General features: G+C 37.9%; 1 protein-coding gene across 2 annotated transcripts in view; it reads left to right on the top strand.

The window, feature by feature from the left end:
• CBFA2T2 (CBFA2/RUNX1 partner transcriptional co-repressor 2) overlaps positions 1-17,410 on the top strand; it is a 130,553-nt gene that overhangs the window by 22,062 nt on the left and 91,081 nt on the right. The window lies entirely within an intron of this gene.

Genomic DNA, 17,410 nt, shown 5'->3' with positions numbered 1-17,410 from the left:
TAAGAGAAAGCATAGACGATGAAGCCATTAAGGGTTGTTTTGCAAAAGTTGGCTAGTTGTATACTGTGGGGATGGAGTCCAGAGAGCAGTTTCCAGGCTCTCGACCTCACGTGGAAAGGTGCTGGCTTGGGTAGTAGATGGTCATCAGCTGTGACTAGTTGGCCATCCGCTGTGACTAGTTGGCTGTCAGCTGTCACCATTTAGCCAATTAGCCACTGATAACTGCCGTGGCTACGCTAGCAAGCGCGGATTGTGGCTAGCAAGTGCGCTTAGGAAGCTGGCAAGTGCACTTAGGCAGATCCCGGATCGTGCGGAGCCTGCTTCCTGTGTCTCCAGCCCAGCTGCCAGCAAGAATATAGTGGTATGAACCCCCATCCATGGCTGTTTTTGTTCCTTTTTGGCCTCACCATGTCCTGCGTTCTGGTGCAGGGAGCGGGAGCTGAGACCCTGCATTACATATACTTACTCCCTTTAGTACTAGACAGGAAGGGGCAGGCAACATCAGATTTACCTTAGCCATGAGGAAGGCAGATACACATTGTATGTTGTGGGGACTCGCTACATTTGTGTCACCTGGCAGCTTGTTTCAAATAGAGTCTCAGGCCCTGGCCCAGACCCACTGGATTTGCGTTTCAGTAATATTTCCCCCCGGTGATTCATATGTACATTAAATTTGAGATGTACTGGGTTAAGACATAGACTTTATAATGAATTAAGATGATTAATTCTCATTTTCCAAGAGCATTTTAAAAAATGGGATTCTTACCTGGATGACACAAGTTTTACAATTTTTGAGTATTTACACCCTTCTTGAGAAAAATCAAGTAGAATGAAATGATGAAGGGAATTTATATTAGCCTGAGCGAAAGCACAATAATTAAATATGAAGCTAATGAAGTTCTAAACAAGGAAGGCAGAGTAGGAACCACTATGAAAATTGTGGGTTATATATACAGCTTTCTTTTTCTAAGCAAGGACACCATTTGGAGTGTGATCACAAAATACGGTGATTGCTGCTGCCAAGTGCCATCCAACGGAAAGGCAGGGATCTTTAATACAGGAAGCGAGGCATGAACCTTAGGTAGTTAACAGTGTGTGACAAGTTTCAACTTGTTCGGTGCAGTCTGTTTGGTGTGAGCTACAGTTGAGAAGAAGGTGTGTTTTAACATGTGCCATAAATCATCCTCCATCATGACAACACTCCGTGTCACACATCGCTTCTGGAATACAGCAATTTCTGTCAAATAACAACATTACGGTGTGTCCTCATCCACATTATTCACCGGATCTGGCACCGTGCGACCGACTGACTTCTGGTCCTTCCCCAAAGTCAAAATGATTCAGGATATCGAGGCAGCCACGAAAGAGGACTTCCAGAACTGCTTCAGAAAGTGGCAAGAATGATGGGATAAGTGTATTTGAAGCGGGGTGGAGGGGATATTTTGAGAGGGATTAATAGCAATGTGTTTTACTATATTTTAAAAATTTAAACATTCACCGTATTTTTTGATCACACCTCATGTCAGCTTACCTTCCTGCCTTGAACTCTAAAATGAATCCATTACATTGACCTTTAGGAGACTTTCAACAACAATGGATTGTTAAGAATTTTAAATAAAACGAGGGAAGTATAGTGCATGGTTCTTATTTCTGCCTCTTATGTGCAAGGTAAAAATGAAGTTCTGTAAAGAGTGTTCTGCAGGGATGCCAGAGAAAAACATCTGAATATTTGGCTTCATTCACGAATATAATTGATTCATTCTACAAATATTTATTGAGTGTCTCCTATGTGCCAGGTACCGTTTTAGGTACTAGAGATAGAGCAGTGATCGAAACAAATTCCTTGCTCCCCTAGGGCTCACAGTCTAGTGAGGAGACAGCCAATCACAAGCAAACAAATATCTGCTAAAACCCCAGGTGTAGATAAATGCTTTGAAGAAAAATAAAGCAAGCCAAGGGATTGGAAAACGGTGGGAGAGGGAAGGTATGGAGAGGTTTGCTGCTTTTATAATGGAGTTGATTTTTGATTAATCTTTTGGTTTAAGAGCTAATTTCTTTCCCTACGCTTTTAAAAAAGAGTTTTTAAGACAGTTATTAGTTGTCTCGAATTGAGCAGACTTAAGTTTTAAGGCCACCAAATTATGTACAGATATTTCTATTTTTTGATTCAGAGAATTACATGTAACTCAGTGCCTGGTACATAGTTGGCATTTAATAAAAATTGGAATGTTTCTTAATAAACCTCAAGTAAAATCTTTTATTAAGAACATCAAAACTGTCCTGCCATGAGTCATGTGGGTTGAATTCTTGGTTGGGTAGGCGAGGAGGATGTGGAACCTGGGCAGACTAGGTGATTTTTAGATGACTTTTTAAAGTACCTTCTTTTGTTCTCCTTTTTATATTATGGCGACTTTTGGATCCTTGAAAAGGTAGCTGGAATCCAGAATCTGAGGGTTTGAACAGAGAAGTGGTTTCTTCACTCTGTTGCTTACTGTAACCATCTAGATGGGTATGGCTTTAGAATAACAAAGGGGTTTGCAGACTGTGGGTTCTTGAGTGATGGGTAACATTTCTCTCCCTTTGTTCTCATTTTCTCCTGGGACTTGCCTAGCAGGGCTTGCTACAAACTTTCAAATATTCTCATTTTCAAATAAAAGAAATTTTGTTGCAAATTTAGTTTTAAGTATTTTTTTCTTATTCAGATGTTCAGTTACACACTTTAAAACTTGACTTTGGCTGGTAAAGACAACACAATATGCAGATAATGTGTTAGAATTGTACACTTGAAACCTATATAATCTTATTAACCGATGTCACCCCAATAAATGTAATAAAATGAATTTAATAAAACAGGATTGATCTTATTAGAAGTATGTGCTTAGAGGAGGGTTAACTTTATCCTTGCTGTGCTAGAAATGAACTGGTTAAGTTACACTCAGGTAATAAGCACAATTTTTTTTGGTATTAATTTGAAAAGAAAGTCAAATGTATGACTCCTGTGCATAGATCAGAAAATGTGGATAACAAAAATTTTGTAAACAGCCTTTATTGAGCTATAATTCACATATTGCACTCTAAAACTGTACGTTTAATGGATTTTAGTGTATACAGAAGATTGTGCAACCATCAGTACTGTATACCAGAACATTTTCGTCATTCCCCAAATAAACCCCGTACCCGTTAACAATCACTCCGCATCGTTCTCTTTCCCAGCCTCTAATCTACTTTCTGTCTCTGGATATGCCTATTCTGGACATTTCATATTAAGTAGTAGAAACATTGTTTGAATTGCATTATATTTAAACTTTTTTGAATTAATTAGCAATATTTAAAATTGGGGAAAAATACAACATGTGGCTGTTCGTGACTGACTTCTGTCACTTAGCATGTTTTTGAGGTCTCTCCATCTTGTAGCATGTGTCTGCACTTCATTCCTTTTTATGGCTGTAATGTCCATTGTATGAGCCACAGTCAATCCTCCTTATTCAAAAATTCTGCGTTTGCAAATTTGCCTACTTGCTAAAATTTATCTGTAATCCCGAATTCAATTATATGGTGGTTATATGTACTTGTGAGCAGAGCAGTGAAAATTTGAGTCACCCAACACTCACATTCCCAGCTAAAGTTGAACAAGGTGACTTTGCCTTCTTGCTTTTGCTGTCATGCTGGAAATAAGTCCTTTTCATGGTCTGTTTTGTGCTTTTTTTGGTGATTTCGCTGTTTAGAATGGCCGGTTAGTATGGTGCTGAAGCACCATCTAATGTTTCTAAACACCAGAAGGCTGTGATGTGCCTTGCGGAGGAACTGTGAGTTAAATAAGGTGTGGGTTATATTGCTATTGGCCATGAGGTCAATTTAATAAGTCAACGATATACATTAAATAAGGTGTCTTTAAACAGAAACACATAAAACAAGACTATGTATTGATCTATTGATGAAAATGTGACTAGGGGCTCGAAAGAAGCCTGTCCTGAATTTCCCCTAGGAGCGGTGGTTCAGCATTTGCCAATTTAGTGTTTGTGGCAACTTGATAGAACATAAGTGCTGTGAATAACGAGATTCTGCTAACAAGTTTTACTTAAACATTTATCAGTTGATGTATGTTTGACTTGTTTACAACTCCTGCTATTATGAAGACTGCTATAAACATTTCTGTACCTATTTTTATATAGATATGTTTTCAGCTCTCTTGGGTGCATAAGTAGGAGTGGAATTGCTGGATTTTATGGTAATTCTATGTTGAACCTTTTGAGGCACTGCTGGATCACTTTGGAAGAGTGGCTGACGATATTCCATTCTCAACAGCAGTACATGGGTTTTCCAATTTCTCCACATCCTCCCCAGTACTTGGTATTATCTGTCTTTTTGATTACAGCCATATCTGGTGGGCTGAAGTGGCTTCACATTGTGGTTTTAATGTGCATTTTCCCGATTGGCTAATAATGTGGAGCTTCTTTTCGTGCGCTTATCGTCATTTGCATATCTTTGGAGAAATCTCTATTCTTTGCCCAGAAGATAGCTCTTTACCAAAACCAAAACATCTCTGATGAATAAATTTATTTTATGGCAAAACTAAAGTTTCAAATTGTCGAAAACCCAAATTCAGAATTATAAATTAGCTTCTTACAGGATACTGATAGATTATTGTGGATACTCCTACCTTCTTCCAGTAAGGCCAAAGAAAAATGTCAAATTGATTGTAATAAAGGAAGTAAATGCCTTAAGTAAGCCGTATTTCCATGCGAGGAGGCCTGTTGTCTGAATACTGCTTTGAAAGGTATTTATCCCATTCTGCTTTTTTGTGGTCAGAAGTCTTGGAAAGTTCTAGTTTCACATCTTTCCTGGCTTGCATTGCAGTACTACAGTGAGAATTTGGCCGGAAAGCCACATACTCAAGTGAGTGCAGGTATGCATTCTAGTTTAATTACTGCAGAAGGTCTTCCCATCTCTCTCCTCCTTTGTTCTCTTTGTGAGTTAAGAAAACAAAACAAAATTGTCACAGTATTACTCCCGGTATTTTTGTATCAGGAAAGAAGAAATCAGTAATACTTAAATTTAAAAAAGAAAAAGAAAAAAGGTTCAGATATAACCCGGGTCACAATTCCAGGTATAGGGGAGAATGTTAACAAAGATCTCTGTACCTGTCATTGTGTGTGTGATTATTCTAATTTTCCCTAATTTTATAGGATCGGTTGGCGGTAAGCTCCTTTTAACTCCTCAGCTATATTACAAGACTTGTGGGATCATGTTGAGCCAGCTCTCCATGTGTATATTTAATAAGGTTTGCTAAATCCAGGAACCTTATTAAAAAGTGTTCTCCTTGATGTCCTAGATACAAATATTATACACCGTTTAACTTGTACATGTTTTATAATAAGTGTGTTTTCTGGTTATTTAAATTTTATTCCACGGAGTTCTGGATATTGCGATTTGTCCAAATTTCAAAAACCAAAGAAAAAATATGTATGTGGCACATTTTTCATGAAAGGCAAAGAGCTAGGAATTCTGCATAGGACAAATTTTCCAGATCTTAAGTACCTTAATACTTTGTCAGAGGGGTATGGCCTGTGAACTCAAGTGACTAAGTGAGACAGGTTAAGATGAGGACACATGAATGGAATAAAGGAGATGCTCAGTAAAGGTTGCGTGTGGAAAATGTCCTCTGAACCAGGCAGGCTTGAAGGATAGCTTTCAGGTGATCTAAAGAGAAGCAGATCATGACTCAAATCCAGACTTTTCTGATTGGCTTGATTTGTTTGGTTGGCTACTTTTCCCTGTTTGAATCAGAGGATCCCAGATTGGGCCTTTATTACCACCCTTTGACTCATGTCAGTTACATTCCTGCCCCCTATTCTTGTGTGTGTAATCAGGGATCTGCAGTTTTTACAAGTCATGTGTCTACACCTTTTTGCCAGAGTTGTATATATAACTGTGTTCAACCTTCCTTAACATGCCCACTCTTTTGGGTGAGAATCAGGCTATCTGCCCAAGAACCAACTTAATCTGTTCCATCCAGTACCAAGTCCTGGGGCTAATGGGGCCACCAGTTGGCTGGTTTGAGGAAGTGTTTGAACCTTTCCTTTCCCCCTGGGTGTTAGCACTTCCCCCAGCCCAGGTATTTTCACATTATGACATTTCTCACACTTTGTTTTTGTTTTGTTTTAAGTAACCTTCCATTCCTCTTTCAATTCTAGTTAATTACTGCAGGTCTTCCTATCTCTCTCCTCTTTATTTTGTTCTCTTTATGAGTTAAAAAGAAAGAAAAAAACTAGGCATAATAGGACTTCTAGTATCTTGGTATCAAGAAAGAAGAAATCAGTAATACTTAATTTTATTTTTTTTTTTAAATGAAAATAGCTGCAGATATGACCTAGGCCACAGTTCCAGGTATGGGGGAGAACGCTAACAAAGGCGCAGAGGTGGGAAAGCACAGATGGGCTTACAAGATGGCAAATACTCTCACGTGGTCCAGAATACATCTCACATACTGTTATTGTATATCCTCAACTTGTGTCTGGGGATTTTGAAAATGCATTTTTGTTGGATTATTGCCCCGTTAGAAAAAAAAATTCCGATCTGTTGCAATTCCACATTTGAAACTGCTTCATTCTGGATTCCTTTACCCTTGGACCTTCCTAATAATTTCTGTGGTAACACTGGGTCTGATCTGTTTCTGCGCTAAACGAAAGCACACAATCACAAAACTGGAGGCCTAAATGAGAGGCATATGGGAGTGGTGTAAAAAGGAAGGAGTCTTCATATGCCTGGGTGGGCGAGCTCAACTAATAGCTCCCAGCAGTTCTTCTGAATCAGACATTGTGGAGCCAAGAGTCTAGCATTTGGAATTCCACTGCCTGTGCGAAGGGTCTGTCTTTTATCCTTCAAACCACCATTTGTTAAATAGCTAATGACCCAGTGGGCCTGTTGACAACAGAGGGGGGAGGCTGGCAAAGATCAAGTTTAAAGGAAAAAGGAAAGAAAAGTTCAAAGGTAGGAACGTAAGAACAAAAAAGGCTTGATCATATTTTCACCTACCCTCTATTATTTTTAAACAATTTATTGTGGAGAATTTTGAGCATATACAAAGTTGACAGGATAATGTAGTGAGCCCCCATGTATCTATCCCCTCGGCCTCAGTAAGCTGCAGTTAGCACAACCTGGTGAGCCTTGGGTTTGGTGTTTCGGCCTCTTGAGAGCTTGTCACCTTTGGCGGAATGCTGTCCAAGTCTTTTCCCAGGTTTAGCACCTAGTGTGTACAGAACACTGTTTTGGCTTTGGGATGAGTAGGACAGTACTTAACCTCTAATAGCTTAAGGAACCTGAGTAAGTGCTGTTCTCAAGTATAGTTACGAGGGCAGAAAGTAATCAATTCTATCCAGGGAGCGCAGTGAAGAGGGGACTTAGGGAACCTTTATTGAGAAGGTGGCAATGTGTTCACTGCAGGGGGTGTGGCGAGGTGGGGACTGGACCCCGTCCAGATAGCGATGTCAGCAATCTATTAACTCTTCACTGAGCTATTTATTTAGAACGTGCCATTTTTGTTACATTTATAACACAAGATATGTTTTGGATGAGATTCCCTCCTTGCTTTAAGCAATTCAGAACTATAAGTCAGTTTCAGATGTTTTCTGCTGAACTGTGTGTCTCCTTTAATGCTTACTATCAAGATGAATTCTGCAAGGTGTGTTCTATTCTTTTGAGAAATACCATTTCAAAGCAAGCTGAGCTAAGTTTGATTGTCTGCACGGGACCTGTGAGAGGATGTGGGCTTTGTCTGCGTCTCTTGTTTCAGTTGCATCTATCAGTGAAATAAGCCAGGAGAGCAGTCTTTTTGCATTTTAAAAAGCTGACAGGCCAAGGGGAAGTGCACCATAAATAGTGTGTTATAGATTAATGAGGCTTTGAGCTACCCTGGCACCTTCCTCTGCCTTGTGCTGTGTCTTCTGCTGTTTCTCAAGGAATGATGCCTTTTTGTTTTTCAGACCCATGTTTCTCACTGCCTACAGATGATGTTTGGCTTGGTTCACTGTCTTTTCATATCCAGCTGCTTCAAACTGCATGGAATCCTCAGGGATCCATCTACCCACCCCCTCCTGAACAAACAGGGCTTCTTCCTGACTCTTAAATTTTTTTCACTTTTTTCCCCTGCATATACTTTGTTTTGTTCTTTTACTTTTTAAGAAATTGAGGTGTGGACACACAATGAACTATATGTATTTAAAGTGTACAGTTTGATTAGTTTTGACATGGTGACACCATTACCACGATCAAGATAGTGAACGTATCAATCGCTCCCACAAGTTTCTTTGTGCCCCTTTGTAATCCCCCTCACTCTCCCCCTGCTCCATCTCCAAGCAAACACTGAACTGCTTTTAGTCACTATAGATTAGTATGCATTTCCCAGAATTTTACATATATCATGTATTTATATTTTATATAAATAAAATCATACTGAATATGTTCCCTCATTCCTTCCTTCCCTCCCTCCCTCCCTCCCTCCCTCCCTCCCTTTTGTACTTTCTCTGGCTTTTCACTCAGCATAACTATTTTAAGATGTTGTATGTATCAGTAGTTCATTCCTTTTTATTGTTGCTGTATTCCGTTGGATGGTTATATCTCATTTGTTTATTCACCTTTTCACAGATTCTTGAATAATCTCCAGTTTTGGGCTATTACAAATAAAGCAACCTTTGTAAATACACACGAGTGGCAAGGCTGGATCATATGACAGATGTATAACTATTTAAGAAATTGCCAAACTATTTTTCCAAAATATTTTGAAGTGCTTGTTTGCCATCCAGATATCTTCTGTGGTAAAATGCCTGATTAAACCTTTTACCCATTTAAACAAATTGGGTTGTTTATTTTCTTACTGAGTTGTGAGAGTTCTTTATGTATTCTGGGTATAAGTCCTTTATCAGATGTCTTTTTTCCTAGTCTGTAGCTTGTGTTTTTATAGTTTTAGTAGTGTTTTCTGAAGCGTAGAAGCTTTAAAATTGTTTTTTGAAATACAATTTATCAATTTTTTTCTTTTATGAGCTGGGCTGTGCTTTTGTTGTTGTATCTAAGACATATTTGCCTAACCCAAGGTCGCAAAGATTTATGCTTTCTTCTAGCACTTGTATAGTTTTGGTTTTACATTTAGGTCTGTTATACATATTTAGCTCATTTTGCATATGGTGTGAAATATGCATTAAAGTTCTTTTTTTTTTTTTTTTTTTGCAATGAATATGCAGTTGTTCCAGCAGCAGTTTTTGAAAAGACTATCTTTACTGGAATGCCTTTATACTTCTGTCAAAAATCAGTTGTCCATATATGTGTGGCTCTATTTCTGGACTCTGGTCTATTGATATGTTTGTGTTATCAAACCACACAGTTTGATTTACCATGACTTAAAATCAGGTACTATTAGTCCTCCAACCGTACTCTTATTTTACAAAGTTATTTTGGCTACTCTAGGTCCTTTGCATTTCCAAGTCAATTTTAGAATCCGATTGTCAATTTCTACCCAAAAAACCATGCTGGGGTTTTGATTGGGACTACATTGAATCTTTCTCGGGGGAAGAATTTACATCCTAACAATATTGAATCTTCCCATCTGTGAAGATAGTGTATCTCTCCATTTATTTAGGTCTTTGTTAATTGTTCTCAGCTATGTTTGAAGTTTTGAAGTATAGGTCTTATTCACCTTTGTCATATTTCTCTCAAGTATTTCCCAGTTTTTGGTATCGTTGAAATAGCTTTTATTTTTAATTTCAACATTTGATTGCTCATTGCAACTGTGCAGAAATACAGTTGATTTTTGTATATTGATCTTAATCCTGCAACTTTGCTAAATTCACTTATTTTAATAGCTTTTTTGTAGATTTCATTGGATTGTCTACACCATCTGCAGATTGGCAGTTTTACTTCTTTCCAGTTATCAGTTATTTTACTTATTTACATAATACGAATATTTTCTACATTGTCACTGCCTCAGAGATTCCGTCTTCTTCCATTCCCTCGTTATCATCTTGGTCCCAGCCCTTATCGTATCTTTTTTTATTTTTTTCATCACTTAATGGTGAATCTCTCTAATACCAGACATTCTTCTATCACATCTGTCTTGCTTGTGGCTATGAAAATTCGTCTTCAGAAAACACTGGTTTCATTGTATTCAAGGCCATATCATGGTTCCCAGGTATCACTTACATGAAGTCCTAACTTACTCATCTTTCCACATTTGGATCTTTCCCTTCCTGCCAATAGTTGACATCTGTGTTCACCAGTCTGACTTATTCTACTCTAGTTCCCACTTAAAATAATAGATGGGGAGGGTCAGTGAGCATTAGAGTTGAGATTGAGAATTTGGTTTGAATTCCCACGTAATATCCATGTAATCTTTGGTAAGGTCCTTAACCTTAGGGTACTGTGTGCTCATCTGTAGGGAGATATTAACATAAGAATGTCCTCACAATATGTTTTAAGAATTGAAAGAAAGAACATAGTAATCCTAGCTGTGTGCCTAGGACACAGTGTGAGTAGTCAGTAAATATTTAGTCTGGCACTAATGTGAGCACTCAGTGAATGAACGACTGAATGAATGAATGAATGAATGCTTATCCTGTTTTCGTACTGTTGTTTATGATGTTATCCCATCTCAGTGCCCACTTCACTTTTCAGGTCTTTTGAATCCTTCCTCATGTTTCAGGGTCAATGAAGTCTACTTCAGTTACTGATTTTCCTCCATTCTTTACATCCCTGTTGAGTTGCCATCTTACTAAATTTAAGGATTGGGACTTTTTTGAATGTCTTTGTATTCCTCAAAATGCCTAGCACAGATGTGTCATAGTTGTTAATAATGATTTGGTTCTGCAGTTAATTTAGAAGCAATATTGCAACAACTATGTATAGTGTCAGGTGGGTACTAGACTAATAGGGTGGGGCGGGGGGAGTCACTGCATAAATTATATAAATGTCTAACCACTATGCTAGACACCTGAAACTAATATAATATTGAATGTCAACTGTAACTGAAAAAATAATGTTTAAAAATGCTTTCTAAAGATTGTTTTTTTCGGGGGTTGGGTAAGGTTAAAGTTTTAAGGGGAAATAAGTTGAATTTTATATGATATAATGGAAATGGTAGGAATATTTTTTATCTGATTGTAGTTAAATTTTTTTCTTTTTTAAGTTTGAGTTTGGCCATCATACAGGGTCATCCATGCAACAGGATGAAAGCTTGAGGTAATTAAAACATCTTTTCTCTTTGCCACTTCCTAAACGTTTTTTAAAATCACATTGTTTCAGCTGAAGCAGACTGTGCAGAACTTCTTTAAGGGCTACATACATATTTACAGTTTAAAAGTGGTAATCTGATTAATATGCATGGAGAAACTGCCCTTATAACAGTTTAACAGTTTGCTGTTTGAAAAATGGCTTCAGACTTTTCAGGTTCCATTAAAATGTTCTGTGGTAAGACCTTCTCAGGAAAATATTGGACTATTTAAACATTTTAAAATAAGGGGCTTCAAAAACAGAAGGTGATACAGGTTACTTTTATTTGTCATGTTCAATATCCACAGTAATCATTCTAAGCTGTTAGACCTTTCCTTAGTACTTTGCAAATACAGTATGTTAATACAATCTTGACATCCTGGATACTTGCTGAAACACCTAACTGGTGTACAACTGGCCAGTAACCACCCATCACCATTCACGTCCTATTCTGGAGTTGTGCTCTAGGGGGTGCTATTCACATAGAACACAATGTGGAAAGTAACCTCTGAAAGTTGTGCAAGTAGGAGGTATTAGTTTATTGCCTCTGGCTCTAATAAGCCAATAAAATAATTTGAAAATTACCGAGAACTAGAGTTTAAGATGCACTGTGGGATGCTGGAAAGGGTAATTTGCTGACAGCCAGGAGGTCCGGGTTCTGGAACCAGTCACCAAGTAACACCTAGCCTTCCTCACAGTACCATGGAGAATTTTGATTAGATGTCTATTTAATGGCTAGTATTTTGAATTTAGCTGATGGGTTGAAGTCAATAATGAATTGTAGCACTGAGGACACTAAAGGTTTCAGTCATGTGGTTGTTGAGAGGTCAAGTGATCAGAAGCAGTTGAGGCCGAGGTGAGACTCATGATTTTGGTGTGGAAGATAGATGGAAATCCACACACCAGCCCCATCTCCACTGGCTGGAGACTGGCTGGTCATCATTTTCATATTATGTTGTGGATACATGGAAGGAAGTTGAAATTGATGATTCACAGAGTGGAGCAAGGAAAGGAGAAGTAGGACTCAGTTCCCTTAGGTCTGGGTCTTCCTAGGACTGAAGATGAATTCCTGCTTCTGCCCACTGTTCAAGGAGTGGCTTGATTGTGGTAGACATTATGGCTTATATATTCTAGCCTAGGCTGATGCCTACCATTTTGATGTGTTCCCTGCATGAAACCATTTTTTTTCTTGTCTTAGTTCTTTCTACTTCCCTCAGTTACAGGTATATTTCTCCCAACTCATCTGAACTCAAAAGCTACCTATCTTCTCCAGAAAGCCTACCTTGTTTTTGTTGTTGTTGTTTGCCTAACTAGAAGAGATGTCCCTGTCATTTTTGGTTCTTTTTACTTTATATCTCAAATTATATCTGGTGCTATGTGAACAAGTATTCTCTACTATGTTGCAGTCCTATTGAAGGCAGGGACTTTGTCTTACCTTTGTATCTCTCAGTGCTATGATTTTCTTAAATTTTAGTGTATAGAAGAATCATCTGAAGAACTTAAAGTTTGGATTCCTGGACCATCCCCCCCTCCCCATTCTGATTCACTGGGTCTAATATGGGCCTGGAATGTGCATTTAACAAGCTACTCGGGAGAGTTTAGCCAGATGGGCTGGGGGCCCATATGATTTACAGCATCTGGTCCAGTACCTTGTCTTGCTCTTCCGAGAGCATAGTATGAGCTGTTGATTGAGTAACTACATCAGTGATCAATCAAAACCAGTAATCATTGGTATGTCTGTTAGGAGAAATGGTCTTCAGACCTGTCAGGAGCTAGATTTATTTTGTTCCTGGCTACCTAGTATTCCGTAGATTTTTGTGAGTTGTATGAGCTCTTTGTATCCTCAGTTTAAGGTGCCTTTTGACTTTATTTTTTAAATTTCTGACTAGTCTCTTAATTATCCTATGCAAAAAGCTAATTGTGGATATATATGCATTTGAATTCTATAATCTTATATGTATTTTAAAAATAAATCATAGCATGGCTGTATTATGGAAAGCTATACTTTCAGTCTTTGTAGGAATAGATTTTTCTTACTAATTCTTAATTTGCCCCAATAAATCATTAGTTTCTTTTTTAAATTAAGTTAAATTTATTTATTTTTAATATGCAAGCAGGGTTTATTAGTGATACATTCTCAGGGAAGAGAACAGGCCTAGCTGAGGTGGGTGGAGGGGGTGGAGAGAGAGAGAGAGAGAGAGAAATAGAAAGAGAAAGAAGCCCAGGCCCCTAGTATTAGTGATATAGTCTCGGAACCGAACTGGCCTAGCTGTGGTAGGGGAGAGGGGGAGAGAGAGAGCAATTTCTTTTATTTAAATCATTAATTTCTATTGATACATTGTTATTAGGTTGGTGCAAAAGTAATTGTGGTTTTTGCAATTTTTAACCTTCTAAACTGCAATTACTTCTGCACCAACCTAATAGATATGTAGGGGAAAACAAAACAAGTATATGCTTAAGATTTTCTGATGCAATGGGGGTGCTTAAGACAAACACATAAACAGCTAAGAGAATACTCAAGGTTGTATGTGATGTAGGACCACTGCATCTCGTGGAGAAGGGGGAGATGAACAGGGACTTAGAGAACCTCCAAGGAGAAGAACCTAAGGAGCTGAACCTAAAGGTGTTTTGGAATTTGATCAGAAGAACGGGGCATTCTTAGAGGGAAGAACATAATGAAGGCTCATTTTACAGATGAAAACGAGGCTCAGAAAGGCAGAAGTGAGTGACAGATGAGGTATTAGTTCCCTAACCACTGCTGTATCTACTTTATGGAGCATTCGGAGGTTTCCACTGTCACCAAGTAGAAGACAGTCGTGTTACTGTAGCTGTATGTCAGCACTGACAGTTCACAGTTTTAACTGATAATCTCAAAATGCAGAACCAAATTTTTTTGCAAAAGAATTATAAATTTGACAAAGTTGGTCTTTGATTAGTACATTTAGTTTGGTGCATTTTTACAAGTATTAAAGAAAATTTGAAATAACAATTATATTTGGCTTTGTATATTCATTGAACACATGTTTACTGTGATGAGTACATGTCTGACCTTAGGAGGTGAGGATGTCCAGTAGTAATTCATAGTTTTCGTTTTACTAGAGCTGTTGATCAGTCTTCTTGAAATGCTTTCTTCATTTGGTTTCTAGGCACTACCACACTCTGCTGTTTTCCCACCTTTGCTCCCTGGTCTCTCCAGCATTGGGCTGCCCAATACCCAATGTTTAGTACGTGAATCTCTTGAGTTTATACTCATTTGATTGGTGAACTGAAAATCTCATATCTCCAGCCCATATCCTTTGGTGAGCTCATGAAGCCTAATATCTGCAGCCCATATCTCTTCTTTGAACTCGCAATTCATTTGTGTAATTGCCTACATGACATCTCCACTTAGATAGATATCTAATAGGTATCTCAAACTGAAAAATGTCTGAATCTGAACTTCTCGAACCACGTCTTTCTTTAATCTTCCCCAGCTCTCGCCTTTAAGCAGAAAACTTGGAGTTATCCTTGACTTTTTTCCCCTCTTTTTTTATTGTGTTAAAATATACATGACATAAAATTTACCATCTTAACTATTTTTAAGTGTACAGTTCAGCGGTATTAAATGCATTCACATTGTGTAGCCATCACCATTATCCATCTCCTCTTGTAAACTGAAATTATTACCTTTTAAACAATGTCCCCATTCTCCCTTCTCCTCTCAGCCCCTTGCAACCACCGTTGTCTCTAATATTTTGACTACTCTGAGTATCTCACTTAAGTGGGAATCATGCAGTATTTGCCTTTTTGTGACTGGCCTGTTACACTTAGCATGATATCCTCAAACTTCATCCATGTTGTAGCATATTACAGATATTTTTTCCTTTTTAAGGCCTAATAATATTCCATTGTATGTATACACCGCATTTTGCTTATCCATCCATCCATCCATCCATCAATGGACACTTGGGTTGCTTCCATATTTTAGCTATTATGAATAATGCTGCTATGAACATGGGTGTACAGATATCTCTTCAAGACGGCTTTCAGTTATTTTGGGGTATATACCTAGAAATGGAATTCATTGCTGGGTCAGATGGTAATCCTAGTTTTAATGTTTTCAGGACCCTTCATACTGTTCACAGCAGCTGTAACGTTTTACATTCCCACCAACACTGTGCAAGATTTTGTATATTTTCTTTGGAGCAATGTCTATCCAAGTTGTTTGAGCATTTTTGAATAGGGTTGTTTTTTGTTGTTGAGTGTTAAGAGTTCTCTATATTCTGTATATTAATCCCTTACCAGATATATGATTTGCAAATATTTTCTCCCATTCTGTGGGTTGCATTTTTACTCTATGGATAATGTCCTTTGATGTACAAAATTTTAAAAATTTTCATAAAATCCAATTTGTCTATTTTTTCTTTTGTTACCTAGTCTTTAACCAAAAACCTTGGAGTTATCTTTGACTTTTTCCCCCCCATTACCACAGCTAGTGAGTCAAGAGATGCTGTTTGCACCCTCTTGAGAATATATACAAAATCTGAATAGCATCTTAATTTCATTCCTCCCAGTCTGGTCCAAACTACCATCTCCTCTGACCTGGCTTATTGGAGTTGCAAGCTAGTTGTTTTCCCTGCTTCCATTATTGTCTCATCATCTGTTTTAAACATAGCAGCCAGAGTGACCAATTTAGTCATGTCTTGTAATTTCTCTGCCTAGAACCCTGTTAATGACTCCCACTTTACCCAAAACCAAAGTTTTTTCAATGACTTTCAAGTTTTCTCTGCTCTAAGACACCCCACCCCTACCCTTCCACTCCCCGCCACACACCTTTCTGAACTCATATCCTACCACTTTCCCAGCTCCAGCCACACAGATCTTGGCAGTTCCTTGAATACTCTAGTCCCCATCTTGTGTCAGGACCTTTACCTACACTTTCTCCACCTGTCGTCCTATTTCTTCACTCCCTTCTCAACGAGGCCAAGCAGGCTGCCCCATTTTAAATTACACCCGACCCTCCTCGCCCTCTTTACTAGCTTTCACCTTCTAGGATAGTATCTCTTTCAGTTCCTTATTTTGTTTGTCTGTCTCTCCTTGCTAGAATGTAAGTACTAAAGGGGGCAGGGGTTTTTGTTTATTTTGTTCATCAACGTCGGCCACGTGGTAGATGCTCAGCACATATTGGTTGCATGAATGAATGAATAAATAAACAGAATAGGAAGCAAGGTAGACATGTGGTCCCTGCTCTCATGAAGTTTGCAGTGTATAGTTTGCTTTTTCCAAGTGAAGTTATCCATAGTTTTCGTATTTTTTTGTTTGGTTTAAGTATGTGCAATTCAAAATCTTTGTGAAATAGTGTAGGCATTTAAACTTTGGAAAGCATTATTTCTTTAAGAGAATGCTGTCTTGAGTTATGCCTTGAACCAAATTAAAACTGTAAAGCATTAAAATAGAAAAACCATGTACCAGAAAAGGTGATGATATGACTAATATTTGAAAAATACTTAGGTTGCTTTGGATCTTGATTCATTGCTTGGAGCACTTAATTACAAAATGTTCTATTTCCTTGCAATAAAAAGCAAATTCTTTGGCTTATAAATGGGATTAGAAATCATTTCTAAACCAGCTCTCATTAGGGTCCTTTATTTCTTTATTCTTTTGCAATCTACCATTAAAAATAATCCTAAATTTCATTTAAACCTCAAATTCTATGGCAGAAATCAAATACGGAAGACTTTTGAACAAATATCCAGTGTTGATGCAAACGTAAATAGTAGATAGCATATTGATGCCAACTGAGGAAATATGATTAGACTTAGTCAATAAATAAATCTGTTAACATAATCTGCCATGTGTCAATTTAAATAATGAAAGCATTGCTGTAGGAGGATGTTTTGTTAAGTGTCCTACAAGGCCTGTGTCTTCTGTGCAAGCCGACCATGTGGCTGTGCAAGCCTACCACTTAATAATTGGAAAATAATGATAAGACTTGTTTTTCTGCCTCTTAAATTGTTTCTCTGAGGGGGGACATAGTTACTTGTACGTGAAACTATAGTGGGACTGCTAATATATTTTGTCTATTTATGACTGACACACTTTCTTTCCTTTTATCTGAATATTTGCAATGATTTGATAACAAAACACTTCTGTGATGGTTTTTATATTTTAAAAA

The sequence above is a fragment of the Rhinolophus sinicus genome, chromosome 13 (genome assembly GCF_057876585.1).
Source record: "Rhinolophus sinicus isolate RSI-liver-muscle chromosome 13, RSI-T2T, whole genome shotgun sequence".
In the NCBI taxonomy this organism is placed as follows: domain Eukaryota; kingdom Metazoa; phylum Chordata; class Mammalia; order Chiroptera; family Rhinolophidae; genus Rhinolophus; species Rhinolophus sinicus.
The sequence above is the reverse complement of the archived record's forward strand: the minus strand, read 5'-3'. Positions and strand labels throughout refer to the sequence as shown.